This window comes from Saccopteryx bilineata, unplaced genomic scaffold (assembly GCF_036850765.1).
Source record: "Saccopteryx bilineata isolate mSacBil1 unplaced genomic scaffold, mSacBil1_pri_phased_curated manual_scaffold_84, whole genome shotgun sequence".
Classification (NCBI taxonomy): Eukaryota; Metazoa; Chordata; class Mammalia; order Chiroptera; family Emballonuridae; genus Saccopteryx; species Saccopteryx bilineata.
The window spans coordinates 47,000-53,318 of record NW_027095502.1 but is presented as its reverse complement, the minus strand read 5'-3'; positions in this window follow the sequence as shown (position 1 = coordinate 53,318).

Sequence of the window (6,319 nt, the reverse complement as noted above, 5' to 3'; positions counted from 1 at the left end):
GTGGTGGTGCAGTGGATAAAGCGTCGACCTGGAAATGCTGAGGTCGCCGGTTCAAAACCCTGGGCTTGCCTGGTCAAGGCACATATGGGAGTTCATGCTTCCAGTTCCTCCCCCTGTCTCTCTCTCCTCCCTCTCTCCTCTCTAAAATGAATAAATAAAAAAATATATATTTAAAAAAAATTCATCCTCATCAGGTACGTCTGTCCATCTCGTCTTCTGGTAGCACTAGGCTCTGGAGGGTTCTGAATGTCACGCCTACAACTGCTGCTGTTTGTGCACGTGGCTGCCTGTCAGAGTGAGGCATTGTGTCACCCTCAGCCTGGGCATTCCCATCGCAATGCCCCCTAGAGCCCCCGTTCCTATATTGTACAGCTTCTTACTGCTGCTGTAACTGATGTAACTGTCTTCCAACCACAGAAATATTTTAAGTGTTTTTGTAAATTAATTTAGAGAGAGAGGACGGGAGAGAGAGAGAAAATAAAAAACCAGTTTGTTCTTCCACTTATTTATGCATTCATTGATTGATTCTTGTATGTGCTCTGACTGGGGATCAAACCCACAACCTTGGCATGTTGGAATGATGCTCTGAGTTACCCAGCTGGGGCTTTTTGATAGCTTTGAAGTCCAGAAGTTCAGAATGAGTCCTCCGGGGCTGCTAACCTCAAGGCCATCAGCAGGGAAGAGCGCCCCCTGGTGCCCTACAGGATCATCTGTTTTCTCACCTTCTCCAGGGTCTGAACTACTTTCCTCTTCCTGCATCTTCAAATCCAGAAACGTGGCATCTCCTCCGTTCCTTCAAATTGTGTTTGTCCTAATCAATGGAAAAACTTCCCTGCAGTTTCCACAACCAACCCTAGTTTCTTTGTCCTTTCTAAACCCAATACATTTTGCTGAGTAAAATGGGAGGTGGATAAAATAGAGATTTCTTCAGAATTGTTTGCTTGAAGAATGCATAGTCTCCTTCAGAGCAGAGACTGTGATCACTTATGTGTACGTCTGCAATACCTGACAGATAACAGGCTCCCGACGGCCACTGTCCCCACCCTTCTCATTCTCCTCCCCTTTTGAATCACTGCTGTTAATAATTAAGCCCTAGTGTTACCTCTCTGTCCACCACCTACATTTACTAAGCCCTGTGGCCCTGCCCCTCAGGAAAGCAAACAGGCAGTTTATCTCAGGTATGGAAATATTGCTCATTCCCCCTGGAACACATATGGCTAGAAGTTTTAGATATTGGCCTGTGATCTTTAGTGTTTTTAGTCCTTTGCTCAGACACCAGCGGGAAGCCTGACCCAGGCTGCTGTTTGGGAAGGATGCTAGGAATACCTGCAGTCCTTGTCTGGACCTGGAATGTCAGGGGTGCTCCCTGTGGCAGTGTCAGCTTGAATCTCTCTTTGTGTGTGTTCTGTGTGAAAAGACCAGGGGCTAAAAGGCAGCGGGGAAAGCCAAGGGCTGAAGTAAAGCCATAGGGACAGAGTCAAGTGCTAAAAGAGCAGGAGTGTTGGGTTTGTCTTCTTTTTTTTTATTTTTTATTTCTCTGAAGTTAGAAACCAGGAGGCAGTCAGATAGACTCCCACATGTGCCAGACCGGGATCCATCCAGTATGCTCACCAGGGGGTGATGCTCTGCCCATCTTGGGGCATCGCTCTGTGTTCTGATGACACGCTGCCGTATACCAGAGAAGCATGGGGCCGCATGCCGAGAAGGACGTTTTATCCTTGGCTCCTGAATGACCAGTTGCAGTAGCCAAAGAGGCTGCACCAGTCTTCATTCCCTCCAGCAGTGCAGGAGGGTTCCCTTTTATTCACATCTTCACCAGCACTTATTCTGTGTTGTTTTGTTGAAGAGCACTATTTTGATTGGTATGAGGTGATATCTCATTGTGGTTTTAATTGCATTTCTCTAAGGATTAGTGAAGTTGAGCATTTTTTATATGCCTATTTGCCACCTGTATGTCCTCTTTAAAGAAGTGTTTATTCATTTCTTTTTCCCATTTTTTGATTGGATTGTTTGTATTCCTGATGTTAAGTTTTACAAGTTCTTTATAAATATTGGTTATTAACACCTTATCAGACATATTGTCGAATATGTTCTCCCATTGTGTAGTTTGTCTTTTTATTCTGTTCTTATTGTCTTTAACTGTGCAGAAGCCTTTTAGTTTGATATAGTCCCATTTGTTGATCTTGTATTTTATTTCACTTGCCCCTGGAGATAAATGAGCAAATATACCGCTGCAAGAGATGTCAGAAAGCTTACTGCCTATGTTTTCTTCTAAGATGCTTATGATTTTATGGCTTACATTTAAGTCTTTTATCCATTTTGAGTTTATTTTTGTGAGTGGTGTAAGTTGGTGGTCTAGTTTCATTCTTTTGCAGGTAGCTGTCCAATTTTCCCAACACCATTTATTAAAGAGGCTGTCTTTACTCCATTGTATGCCCTTACCTCCTTTGTCAAATATCAGTTGTCCATAGAACTGTGGGTTTATTTCTGGGTTCTTTGTCTGTTCTGTTGATCTATAGGCCTGTTCTTATGCCAGTAGCACCCTGTTTTGAGTACAATAGCCTTGTAGTATAACTTGATATCAGGAAGTGTGATATCTCCCAGTTTATTTTTCTTTTTTAAGATTGCTGAGGCTATTCATGTTATTTTTTGGTTCCATATAAATTTTTGGAATATGTGATCTATATCTTTAAAGTATGCCATTGGTATTTTAATTGGTATTGCATTGAATTTATAAATTGCTTTGGGTAATATAGACATTTTAATGATGTTTATTCTTCCTAACCATGAGCACGGTATATGCTTTCCACTTGTTTATATCTTCCTTGATTTATTTTATCAACGTTTTATAATTTTTCAAGTACAAGTCTTTAGTCTCCTTGGTTAAATTTACTCCTAGGTACTTTATTTTTTTGGTCTTAATAGTGAATAGAATTTTTTCTTAATTTTTATTTCTGACTGTTCATTGCTGGTGTATAAAAATGCCTTGATTTCTGAGTATTAATTTATATCCTGCCACTTTGCTGAATTTGTTTATCAGTTCTGTTAGTTTTTTTTGACTGAGACTTTAGAGTTCTTTATATACAATATCATATTATCTGCAAATAATGATAGTTTTACTTCTTCTTTTCCAACTTGAATGCCTTTTATTTTTTCTTCTTGTCTGATTGCTGTGGCTAGGACTTCCAGGACTATGTTGAATAAGAGTGGTGAAAGGGGGCACCCCTACCTTGTTCCTGATTTTAAGGGAATTGCTTTTACTTTTTGCCCATGGAGTATGTCAGCTATCGGTTTGTCATAGATGGCCTTTATCATGTTGAGCTATGTTCCCTGTTTCCCCACTTTGCTGAGAATTTTGATCATGAATGGGTGCTGGATTTTATCAAATGCTTTTTCTGCATCTATTGAAATTATCATGTGATTTTTCTCCTTCCTTTTGTTTATGCAATAAATCACATTAATTGATTTGCCAATAATGTACCAGCAATAAATCCCACTTGATTATGATGTATGATTTTTTTTCATATATTGCTGGATCTAGTTTGCTAATATTTTGCTGAGAATGTTAGCATCTAAATTCATCAGGGATATTGGCCTATAATTTTCTTTCTTTGAGTTGTCTTTGCCTGGCTTTGGAATCAGAATTATGCTTGCCTCATAAATGGAGCTTAGAAGTCTTTTCTCCTCTTGAATTTTTTGAAATAGCATAAGGATAGGAGTTAGTTCTTCTTTCAATATTTGGTAGAATTTGCCTGTGAAGCCATCTGGCACAGGGCTTTTCTTTGTTGAAAGTTTTTTGATAATTGTTTTGACCTTATTTGTTGTAATCCATATATTTAGGTTTTTTTTATTCTTTTATATTAATTTTTGAAAGATTATCTGTTTCAAAGAATTTGTTCATTTCACCTAGATTGTCTAATTTTTTAGCATACATTTCTTTATATTATTTTTTTCCAATCCTTTGTATTTCTATTGTGTCAGTTGTTATTTCTCCACTCCCATTTTTAATTGTATTTATTTGAGTCCTCTTTTCTTTTCTTTGGTGAGTCTTGTTAAAGGTTCATTGACCATGTTTACCTTTTCAAAGAACCAGCTCTTGGTTCTTTGATCCTTTGTATTTTTTTTAGCCTCGATGTCATTTATTTTTGTACTGTTCTTTGTTATTTCCTTCCATCTACTTCCTCTGAGCTTTACTTGCTGTTCTTTTCTTAGTTCTTTTAGATGCAGGATTAAATTGTTTATTTGAATTTTTTCTAGCTGCTTGAGGTATGCTTATAATGCTATGAACTTCTTTCTCAGGACTGCTTTTGCTGATTTTCAGTTTTTGTATACTCATTTTCATTTGTTTCTAAAATTTTTTTAATTCCTTCTTTGATTTCATTGTTAATCCATTTGTTATTTAATAACATGCTATTTAGTTTCCAAGTGTTGGACTATTTTTCTGTGTGTTTTTTTTTGTAGTTGATTTCATGCCATTGTGATCAGAGAAGATGCTTGATATTTCAAACTTTTTAAATTTGTTGAGGTTTGTTTTGTATCCTAACATGTGGTTTATCCTAGAGAATGTACCATGAGCACTTGAGAGGAATGTATATTCTGCTGCTTTAGAGAGAAAGGTTCTGAAGATATCTATTAAATACAGTTGATCTAGTGTGTCCTTTAAGTCTGCTGTTTCTTTGCTAATTGTCTCTCTTGAGGATCTATCTAGTGATGTTAGTGGTCCACTCAATTCTGGCATCTAAAGTATCTGCTGATAAATCTAATGATAGCCTAATGGGCCTTCCTTTATATGTTATATCTTTCTTCTCCCTAGTTGTCTTGAGGATTCTTTTTTTTGTCATCAATTTTTGATAATTTTATTATGATGTGTCTTGTTGTAGGTCTGTTTTGGTTGTCATAACTCTGGCATTCTGTTTGCTTCTTGGCTTTGAGGCTCTAACTCTTTCCAGGCTTGAGAAGTTCTAATCAATTATTTGTTTCAATATGTTCTCTATTTACTTTTCTCTCTCTTCTTCTATTATATCCATTATTCTTATATTGCTCTTCCTGATGGAGTCAGACAATTCTTGTAGGGCTTTCTCATTTTTTAAAATTCATGAGTCTCTCTTTTCTTTCTCTGTAGTATCTCTAGTTGCCTGTCTTCAATGTCACTGATTCTCTCTTCTATCTGGCTTGATGTATTGGCTAAGCTTGTTACCTCATTTTTCAGTTTATATATTGAGTTTTTCATCTCTGTTTGGTTCTTTTTTTATAGTTTCAATTTTCTTGATGAAGTATTCTTTTTGTTTATTAAGGTTTTTTTTGAGCTCACTAAATTGCCTTTAGTGTTTTCTTGTATCTTATTGAGTATTTTTAGAGCTTCAATTTTGAATTCTCTGTCATTAAGCTCCAAGGTTTCCATGTAATTGAGATTTTTTCCTGGGAATTTTTTGTCATCTATCTGAGCTATGTCTTTGTCTTATATATCTATATTTGATTTATTTTTTCCTTGATAGCATTTGCAGGTGATATTGTTAATAACCCCAATAAGAGGTAATTATTTCTTTTTCTGGCAGGGAGTGCTGCATTACAAGATTTGCCTCTGTGAGATACTTGGGTGTTCTGTTAAGGCTTAGCTGTCTTCTTTGTAATGACAAAGGCAGAGTCATTGTGTTGGTGGGATGGGCTTATTGCTAAGACTTTGCAACTTTATGATATTGGCACTGGCTGACCAGGAGTCCTCTAGGGCCCTTCCCCACAACCCCACAGAGCAAGGGATTTAGTCTTTGGGTGTCCTCGCCTCTCACAGGAGAGAGCAGCCTGGAGACCTAGTGGAGGGGGGTCTGCCACCACTGCTGTTTTTCAGCAAGGGGAGCAATGAGGAACTGGGAGGCTGGGCTGACAGAATCCAGTCCCTCCTTTGATATCACTCTAAGCTCTTCGGGCACAGCCCTGGCTGGCCGGGTGTGCACACCACAAGCCAGTGTCCCTGAGTTTCAGGAGCAACTGTGGCAGAGATCGCAGATTAGGGGCTGCACATCCACACACGCTAAACTCCCTCCAGCAAGCCTGGTGCCCTGAGCTTCAGAGCCAGTGGCATGCAAAATCCAGATCCCAGATAAAGCATGTCTGGCACCACAAAGTTAAATTTTGCCTGTCAGGTGGGCAAATCAAGAGTGCCCCACTGTCCTGTGAGCTGATCTCCACAAGTTATTTGCCTGCAGTTCTTGGGAGCTTGCTACTGGCTTTGTGTGCACCCTGTGTCTGTAGTAGCTCAGCCCTGCAATCACAGGTGCAGTAAATGCTGGGAAACGGCCCTGCTCCCCATTCTTGGTCATTT